Below are 10814 nucleotides of genomic sequence, written 5' to 3'. Positions count from 1 at the left end.
CACTGGTTACATCTGTATTGAACATGTACACTTTTTTCCTTGTCATTATTCCCTAAACAATTCAGTATAACAACTAATTTCTTAGCATTTACTTTGTATTAGGTATTATAAGTAATCTAGAGATGATTTAAAGTATATGAGAGATTTCTGTTCAAGATGGAGGAGTAGGCAAATGCTGTGCTTACCTCCTCTCACAACCACATCATAATTACAACTAAACCACAGAACAAGCATCATTGAGAATCACCTGAAGTCTAGCTGAACCAAAGCTCCACACTAAGGACATACAGAAGAAACCACCTCGAGACTGGTAGGAGGGGCAGAGAAACAGAATGGGCTGGTCCCATACCCACGTATGACAATTAAAAATGGGAGGGATATCTCTGCTGTAGAGGTCGCCCCCTAGAGGAGCAAGGGGTCCCAGCACCACACCAGGCTCCCCAGCCCAGGGTTTCAGCGCCAAGGAGAGAAGTCCCCATAACTTTTGGCTGTAAAAACCAGCAGATTGCAGCTGAGTGAGACCAGAGTGGCTGCGTTCCCAGGTGCTCCTCTTAAAAGGCCCACGCATGGACTTACTCAGTGGTGGGGCAGCACTCGTTCTGAGCTCCAGTGCTGGGGCAGCAGCATGAGAAGGCATCAGGGACATACAGGGAAGAACTGAGTTGCCTGGCCTCAGGGCAAGGGCTAGAGGGGCAGCTTTCTCCTGGACGAAGGAGCTGGCGGAAGCCGTTGCTTCTTTGTTGAGCCCACCCCCTTCCTGTGTGCAGACCCACGCAGATGCAGGTGGGCACCATACCTGAGTCTCCATTAGCCTGGCTAATACCATTCATTCTCCCTGATCCCCTGAGACCCCACCCCACCCAACTTTTGGGCACACTGAAGCTGCTTCCTGTGGCTTTTCCGTACAAACTGCCTGCCTTGGCTCATGCTGCTGACTTTCCTAAAATCTCACAAAGGTTCACAAAACCCAAACAAACAGCATCTGGGTTCAGCATGTCCCGTACCTTTGGCTGAGCAGCCCTAAGACTGGCACTAGTGACAGCCAACTTTGGTTTGTGGCTTGGCTTCTTGAGGCACCTCCAAGCACAGCACAGATGGCGGCCATCTGCAGATTGCTTTGTGGCTCATTCCAGGTGGCCCCGGGCAGGGCACATGCTTCGGCTGAATTTAGCCTACAGCAGGTCTCTTCCCAAGAGGCCCCAGGGCTGGCACACCCAGTGGCCAGCTTCAAACCAAGCTGGAGAATCATCTGGCCACCTCCAAACACAACACACCCAAAGGGCAAACTGGGCAGACACCAGAGCCCTGCTAAAGTGAATCCTGCTCCATGGGGTCAGTCTCTGCACCATAGCTCCTCCCCTGTATTCACAGCCAGTCCTCACAACCAATGAGCCCAAGGGTCAATCCCTCCCACTGATGTGCAGACAGCAACCAGGGATCAACTACAACAGGAAGGCACACACAACCCACACAAGGCACACTGGAGCGCCTGGTTCTTGTGACCAGGGAGACTGTGTCACTGGGTCCCACAGGAAACCTACTACATAAGGCCACTCTACTAAGACTGGGAGGCATAGCAGCCCTACCTAATACATAGAAACAAACACAGAGATGGAGCCAAAATGGGGAGACAAATAAAAGAACAGGCCAAAACTCCAGAAAAAAACTAACTAAACATGAGTTCTTAAGACTGAATTTAAAGGATTGTTACATGTACAGGGAAAGTATGGTTAGACAGAAGCTTCACGAGGCTAGAGACTGTTAAAGTTTTTCATTTAGCATTGTTCACAGCTCATATTTGTAATAGCTGCTGCTACTAGCTGCTATGGCTAATTGATAACATTGAAGCACTTCCTGTGTCAGGCATTTAGCAATGTGTGAGTTATGAGAGTTCCATTTATGACCTCCTCACCAATGCTTGGTCTTGTCCATTTTGGTAATTACAGTCATCCCTCAGTATCTGTGGGGTATTTATTCCAGGACCCCTGTGGATATCAAAATCTGACAATGCTCAAGCTGACAGTCTTATGGGAGCTCCCTTGTAGGTAACTAGCTGCTTTTCTCTTGCTGATTTTAAGATTCTGTCTTTGTCTTTAACCTTTGGCATTTTAATTATGATGTGCCTTGATGTGGGCCTGTTTGGGTTCATCTTGTTTGGGATTCTCTGCACTCCGTGGACTTGAATATCTATTTCCTTTGCCAGGTAAGGGAAGTTTTCCATCATTATTTTTTCAAATAGATTTTCAATTCCTTACTCTCTCTCTTCTCCTCCTGGTACCCCTATAATGCAAATGTTGTTACACTTGATATTGCCCCGGAGGCCCCTTAAGCTCTCCTCATTTTTTTGGATTCTATTTTCTTTCTGCTGTTCTAATTGGGTGTGTTCTGCTACCTTATCTTCTAAATTGCTGATTCAATCCTCTGCTTCATCTAGTCTACTGTTGATTCCCTGTAATGTATTCTTCATTTCCATTATTGCATTCTTTATCTCTGACTGGTTCTTTTTTATGTTTTCTATCTCCATTTTTATGTTTCCTATCTCTTTGTTGAAGTTCTCCCTGAGATCATTGAGCATCCTTATAACCAGTGTTTTGAACTCTGTGTCTGGTAAATTGCTTGTCTTCCTTTTGTTTAGTTCTTTTTCTGGAGATGTATTCTATTCTTTTATTTGGGACATGTTTCTTCTCCCCATTTTGACTGCCTCCCTGCATTTGTTTCTATGTATTAGGCAGGGCTGCTATGTCTCCTGGTCTTAGTAGAGTGGCCTTATGTAGTAGGTGTGCTGTGGAGTTCAGTGCTGCAGTCTTCCTGGTCACCTGAGCCACACACTCCAGATGTGTCCCTTGTTTGGGTGGTGTGTGCCCTCCTGTTGTAGTTGAGCCTTGGTTGCTCTTTGCACATCAATGGGAGTGATGGACCCTTGGGCTCATTTGTTGTGAGGACTGGCCAGTGACTACAGTGGAGGAGTTGTACGGGGGCTGACCCTGCAGAGCATGATCTACCTCACTAGGGCTCTGTTGCCTTCCCAATCTGCCCCTTGTGTATGTCATCCTTGAAGGTGGCTGAGTGATGCTCCAACTTGTTCTGAAGCTGGCCACTGGGTGTGCCAGCCTCAGGACCACCTGAGAGGGGATCCGCTTCAGGTCAAGTTCAGTCACAGCTTGTGCACCACCCAGGGTCACCTGGCAGGAGCCACAAAGCAATCTGTAGATGGCTGCCACCTGCACTATGCTTGGAAGTGCCTTGAGAAGCCAAGCCATGAACCAAGGCTGGCTGCCACTTAGGTACAGATTCAAGTTAGATGCTGCTTGTTTGGGCTCTGCAAACCTTTGCAAGATCCTAGGAAAGTCTGCAGCATGAGCCAAGGCAGGCAGTTTGTACAAAAAGGCCACTGGAAGCAGCTTGGATGTGTCCAAAAGTTGGATGGAGCAGGATCTTGAACCATCAGGGTGTGGTGACCTAATGGTGTCAGCCAGCTTGATGGAGACACAGATGTGACGCTGCCTGTGTCTGCATGCTGGGGAAGGGGAGGGCCCTACAAAGAAACAATGGCTGCCGCCAGCGCCTCTGCCTGGGAGTAAGCTGCTCCTCCGGCCCTCATCCTGAAGCCAGACAACTCAGTTCCCCAACCTCCCACCCCGTATGTCCCTGTTGCCTCTCCAGTTGCTGCCACAGTGCTGGAGCCCACAGTCAGTGGTTCTGTCGGTAAGTCTGTGTGGGTCTCTGTATGAGGAGCACCTGGGACTTCAGTTGCCCTTTCTTTCCATCAGCTACAACCTCCCCTGGTTTTCAAAACCAGAAATTATGGGGATTTCTCTCCTTGGTACTAGAATCCTGGACTGGGGAGCCTGATATGGTGCTGGGACCTTTTGCTTCTTGCCAGGGGAGTAGGGGGGGGGAGGGGTGGATCTCTACAGCCGAGATATCCTTCCCGATTTTTAATGGTCACACGTGGGAGTGGGACCGGCCCGTTTCATGCCTCTGCCCCTCCTACCAGTCTCAAGGTGGCTTCTTCTGTATGTCCTTAGTTGTAGGACTTCAGTCAGCAAGATTTCAGGCAATTCTCAATGATAGTTATTTTGTACTTCAGTTGTAATTTTGTGGTCCCAAGAGAAGGTAAGCACATTGGTTACTTACTCTTGCATCTTGACTAGCATCTCCATTCTTCTTCTTCTCTGCTTTCTGAACACACCAAGGTTGCTCCCTCCCTTGGGCTTTGCTCAGGCTGGTCCATCTACTGACAGTTGTCTCCCCTCAGACCTTCTCCTAGCTGACTCTTTCTCATCATTCATCACAGATACTCTCTATCACTTTCATTATCTCCATTGGTAGTGGTTATTTCTTTATTGTTTTTTTCTTCATTAACTGGAAAATAAGGTGTGTGTGAGCAAAGACCCTACCTATGTTGTTCACCAATTCTTTAGCACCAAGCATTGATTAGACTCTCAATATGTACATCTTGCATGAATGAATGGATTCTCTCCCCCTCTTTACAGAAGTCAGCATCACTACCATGTGCCACACAACGAAGAGGTACTTCTAAGTATGACCTCGTCTAGTGCATGGCAAGCTATGGAGCCACAATACCTGGGTTCAAACCCTGGCTCCACTACTGATTGGCTGTGTGACTTTGGGCAAGTTTTTGGATCTCAGCTTCCTCACCTATAAGGTAAGGATAATAATACTTCTTTCAGAGAGTTGAGCATTAACACATTTAAATAAAGTGATAGAACAGTGCCGACACGCAGTAAATGCTCAATAAAAGTTAATAATGATTACATCCTTGAAACAGCAACTCTATAAAACAGGATTTCTCAATCTCAGTGTAATTGGTATTTTGGGTGGGAGAATTCTTTGTTGTGGAAACTATCCTATGTATTCTAGGGTGTTAAACAGTATCCCAGCCTTTACCCACTAGACTCCAGTAGTACCTTCCCAGTTATCATAACCAGAAATGTCTTTAGATATTGGCAAATATCCCTGTGGGGGCAGGACAGGCAAAACCATTTGCTGTAAGGCATGTACTTTTACGTCTATTGACAGATGTGAAACTGAAAGTTCACAGAGCTTAAATAATTTGCCTAAGGTCACAGGGCTACAAAGTGGGGAGCAAGGATTGAAACTCCCATTTTCCTGGTCCCAAAGCACATGCTCTTTTCTCCACCGTTCGCTGTGCTCGAGGCCCAAGCCCCCCTTTGCTTACCCTGGTCGGCTCGCACACTCACAGATGCGAGTTAATTACACAGCAATGTAAAACGTTATATGTGGTTTGTTATTTTATATCCAGGAACATGGTCCACAGCCTTCATTACATAAAGCAGCTGTGTGTATACTTGGGGTCTAAGTGCCATTTAGTGGTCAGCTCGATGGGGTATTTTGTTTCAAGCATCACATTTCTTTTTTCCCTTTCCATACGTCTATAGAACCCTACATAGAGGAATAGAGCCTTGCACAGCGTGGGCTAAAGTGAAAGGCAAAAGTCTCCTAAATGACAATCATCCCACTGTCCTAATTAGATTGGGAGAGACAACCTAGAATGTGCCACATGTGGTGTGAATGTGTCCCCCAGCGATTGTGTGTGTGTGCATGTGTGTATGTGTTCACCAGCCACACCCAGTCTTATCCACGCAACCTGTGCCACCTTGCCCTTGGTATCTCAAAAGAAGCAAAGGAAGCAAGTGGTTTAGTAGAAAACACTAGATAGTCCAAGCCTTCCAGTTATCAGCTGCGTGGCTTGAATATGTCATGTGCTCCCTCTGAGACTCAGTTTCTTCATCTTTAAAATGGGAGTAAAAATACCAGTCTCACTGCATTGCTGAGATCCTTTAGATAAAAGGTCTGGCACAGAATTGGTCTAGAGTAACCCCCTGCTCTTTTTCCTCCTTGCCAATACCCCGACCATGCCACCCCACTCGTGATATCACCCCTCTCCTCTGGCCAGAATGTTCTCTTCCCCGCCCCACCTCTGTCCCTTCATTTTCATCATTCTCCTTACTTGGGATGCAAGGAAGGCTCTTTCCATCTACACAAATCCTACTTTTCTTTCATGGCCTAATTCAAATCCCACTTCTCTCAGAAAATGTCCTTGACACTCCAACTCTCACTGACATCTGGACTTTTAATGCACTGTTACTCACCTGGCACTTAAACGCATTTTAACTAGTCACCTGAATAATTTTTACCTCATTCAGAAATTGAAATAACCAGACATCAAGACTATATTCCTTCGTGCCTTACACACTACATACAGTACACACGGAAACCCAATGAGTATTTGTGAGTTAACTTCAGTGCATATCATTATTGTTATATCACGGGTGGTTGCACACACAAGGCTGTTAACACACCCCACTGGGAACATGACATGTAGTCGCTCTCAATCAGCACCCACAATTTATGCAGAATGAGCCAAGAAGATTATATTCTCTGACTATCAAGATGAAGGACTTCCCAGCATGGGAGGCCCTTCCTGGTGCTGTCTTATTTCTGACCCTCTCCAATAGTTCTCAAATTCCAGCTCTCTCCGTCACTGTTTACAATTCCCCAAGTATGCCAGACACTTAGAGTCCAAGCCTTTGCATATGCTTTTCGCACTGTCTGAAATGACCTTTCTTTCCTCGGCCTCCCTGTTGTGCTTCTCCTTAGAGATTAGCTCAAACATCACCTTCTTGGAAAGACCTTTGCTGATCTCTCTCTTAAGCCTGATATTCTTCTCTCTTAAGGTTGCTCTGCCTTCCACCCCTATTTGTTTCCCAAAGCACCCTATTTATTTGCATCTCTGTCTCCTTCACTGGGTTGGAAGCTCCCTGAGGACAAAACCCTGTACTGATTCCTCTGTGCTCTCCACTCCGCCACTGGACTGGACCATAGTAGGGCTTTTTGTTTTGAATGAATGCCATGTAGTATAGCAACTCTAATCCTTTATTGTGTTTCTATGATCCTGTGTCTATTTCCCCACTCTGGTAAGAGAACGCCCTATTCTGAATCATCTCAGTGTCTACCTTTTTTCCGGCTCTTTTCCATCACGCTAGACCAGGGGTCGGCAAACTTCTGAGATGGAAGAGCAGCCAGGGGTCGGCAAACTGTGGCTGGCAAGCCACATGTGGCTCTTTGGGTATATACATGTGGCTCTGAAGTACAATTGAAAATGAAAATAAAACTATCATAGTTTCATTTATCAAAAATTTTAAAGGATATTATTCACATAATGGTGATTTCATTTGCTTTATGGCTCTCGAATAATTTTTAAATTGTTGTGAGGGACAGGATTGGCTGTTCCAGGGGTCGGCAAACTTTTGAGATGGAACGTACCCAAAGAGCCGCAGGTGGCTCGCAAGCCACAGTTTGCCGACCCCTGCTCTAGACTGTCATAAGCACTGCTGACCTCTGCATGGTCCTGGAATCTGCTTCCCTTTTTCTCCGCTCCCCGAGACAATCACATCTTTCAATCATCAAAGACTAACTTCCAACCAACTAAGACTGGGGTGGAGGAGATAGAGCCGGGGAGTAGGTGAGAAGTGAGCATAACTGGGATAGGAGTTGGAGCTGGAAGTCAGGCCAGGCCAGGTCCATTTGAAAGCACTAGTGTGATCAGCGCCCCAGGCAATGACCAGGCAAGAGGGCAGCCCTCAGACCCAAAGCAAAGCTTCTCCTTTGAGTCAGCAGTGCAGGGGAGCCCCTCATCTGCCTCTCCAAGTGACGCCCTTTTGCAGGACCAGGGGCTCCTGGATCTGCTCAAGAGGCAGGCTTTGTTGGTTTAGTTCCGCTACAAGGCTTCTGTTCCTGCCTGGGCTGCTACAGCCTACAGATTCCTGGTACCCATCTGATTAAACAACTTAATTAAAATGCAATAAAAGGAAAGTGGGCCAGATGTGCCCGGGGAGAGGACGCAGGCGTCTGAATCCACTGCCTGCCTTCTGAGCCCTGTGCTCTTTCCATCCCGCCTCAAGGCCACTGGGCAGGCAGTGGCCATGGAGCCCTGAACTCTTGTGCTGGATACAAAAGACCCTTAAACGTTATCTGCTCCATGAGCTTGTTCATACTGTTGATAAGGAAACAGAGGTCTCGTAAGGACAACTGAGCCAACCAAAGCTGTTCACTGAGATGTTCACAGAAGCACACTATTATCTCTAAGACTTCAGGACTGTTCATCTAGGGCTTCTCTTACTACACCATAAGGGAGAAAAAATTGTTTGAAAACACTAAGACCCTTGTTCTTGGGGAGCACTCTCTTCTGAGGCCCCAAACTTTTTTCTTTTTCTAACAGTTTTATGGAAATGGTCTCGAGATTGATCCATATTATATGAGTACTTCATTCCTTTTTACGACCAAATAATATTCCATCATATGACGATCCCACATTTTCCATCAGTTGATGGACATTTGGGTTGTTTCTCCCTGTTAGCTATTTTAAATAGCGCTACTATCAGTATTTGTGCACAAGTTTTTGTGTGGACAGATGTTTTCACTTCTCTTGGGTATGTCCCCAGGAGTGAAACAAACCTGTTTGTTCTGGCATCTTGTTAAGAATATCAACAACACCAGTGGAGCTCCTAAAGCATTACTATACACACTGACTCAGAGAATAGTGAGGCTAGGAAGCTGGATGGAGAAAGAGAGACACAGAGAGTTTAATTATTTTGGCCCTGGTCACACAGCCACAGGATAGGGCCATAGAGGAGGAAATCATAGCTAGCACTCATGACAATTATCCAATGAACATTTTATAATTTTAGGGGAAAAAAAGCCCTGGGACATTTTAAAAAATCACACACACATATTCACATGTACCATCACTTTAATTATATGGATCAGTTTTTAACTTGATCCAGTCCTTTTTTTGTCTGTTATCTGCCTCGTGTCTTCTAGTTACCCATGGAGACCATCGCACCCCTTCTCAGTAGAGCTGAATTCTCCTCCTACTTCCCAAATGTTTCACCTCATTCTTACCAAGTGGAATGGTGGTACTGCAGGAGGTTTTGGAAACTCCGTGAGTGGAGGGAGGCTATTTAAAGGACTTCTCTTTTGTTACAGCTGCAGTTCTCAGAGCTGTGTGTAGGAAGCATGAAGCCACACTGTTCTCTCTTACTGTCTGGGCGCTCCAGCCTGCTCTGCATCTGTCACCAGATGTGCACATGGCTAAGAGACTGAAGTTGCCCTGGACACCAAGCCAGTTGAACTATATGAAATTGCCAATCATGTATTCATTTCTGATCTACAGAAATGGCAATCCTGTGCGGTTCAATCTGCCGGTCTCTAGTGTTCCCGCTGTGTTCCTCCCACAGGCCCAGATCTTGTGCTCTGGAAGCCTTTCTGCCCCTCCAGCCCAGGTGGTCTTTTTCTCCCAACCCTCACAGTGGCCATTCTCCAGCTGCTCAATCTCGCGCCCAAGGGTGTGAGAGGGAGTAGTGGGAGAACACTGAACTGGGAATCAGAAGACCTCTCGACTTCCTGCCCATCTCCCCACTGGTTGCCCTTGCTCCAACTTCCCCTCCAATCCATGCCTCCTAAAAGCACAGATCTGCTCTAGTCATCCTTTTCTTCAAATCTTACAATGACTCCCCATCACCTAGTACATATAAAGTACAAACTCTGCAGCCTGGCCAGGAGACAAAACCTCAGCTCCTACTGCTGGCTTTTTTTCTCTGGCCATGTCTAATTGCTTGCAGCTCCCTGCAGACACCTGTGCTCTCCCACCTCTATACCTTGGCACCTGCTCCTCTTCCACCTGGAAGAATTTGTGCACCTCCTTCACTCAGCTACCTATGACGTATCCTTCAAGACCACTCCCAGGAGCCTTCCCTGAGCTTCAGGGCTGTGTTAGGAGCCCTTTCTCTCTGTTCCCATTTCTCTGTGCTTCCGTCTCTCCTGGCACTTATCATCTGTATTTTAATCATCTTTCTGTGTGTCTGTCCCACTCTGTCTGCATCTCTAGGCAGTGGGCTCCTGACAATTCTACCTAATTCATACTTCAGTCTCTGTTGTCAGGATAGTAAGAGTCAGCAAGCTCTTGTTTAACAGAACTGAGCAGTGGCAACTGTGACTCAGTTTACCTATTTTCTGGAGATGGTCCAGAAGTTTCAGCCTTGCCCCTTGGCCTTCTCTAAGCTTCATTGGCCTCTCAGGAGCAGAAGGGGGTTGGTTTTAAGGTATATTTCAATTCTTATGGTCTAAGGAACTGTGATGTGAATCCTTACCCTCCTGGGCCCCTCAAAGGGATCCCCTATGGGTCCAAGGAAACTGATGGGACACGATTGCTTAAATGAAAAGGTTCCAAGGAATTTTGAGTAAGATTCTTTTGTTGTTTAGTTTAAATTCAGTTAGTGTTTGCAGAGCACCTACTAAGCACATGCCAGTGTTAGGCATAAAAGTGGCGGGACGTAAAGCTGTCCATACCAGCTTCCCTGAATTCTTTTGAGTGCTTCCTTCCCAGCCAGTCTGGGAAAGCCTGCCTATTCCTGAACCTTTCGCTGCTCCCTCCCGCCAGGATCTGCCCATCAGATGCATCGGGCGAGGACAGTCCATGTCCCCAAATTTGTCGCTGCCAGCAAGCTTCCACCTCAGAGCCCACAGAGTTTGACCGAGCGGGCCTCGGCCCGGCGCCCTCTGGCGGCCACGCACGGAAGCTAAGGCCAGGCGGGGCGCAGGCGAGGGGAAGGGGGAGGGATAGGGGAGGAGGAGGCGCAGGCAGGGGAGGAGAGGAAAAAGTTGCGCTGGGAAGTTTGGAAAGTTGGGAAGTGGCTGCTGCGAGCTTCGCCTCCCTCCGCGCGTGTGTGAGGGAGCGAGCGAGGGAGCCGGAGAGGAGCGAGCGAGCG

This window comes from Hipposideros armiger, unplaced genomic scaffold (genome assembly GCF_001890085.2).
Source record: "Hipposideros armiger isolate ML-2016 unplaced genomic scaffold, ASM189008v1 scaffold_605, whole genome shotgun sequence".
Lineage (NCBI taxonomy): Eukaryota > Metazoa > Chordata > Mammalia > Chiroptera > Hipposideridae > Hipposideros > Hipposideros armiger.
This window is presented reverse-complemented; position numbering follows the sequence as displayed.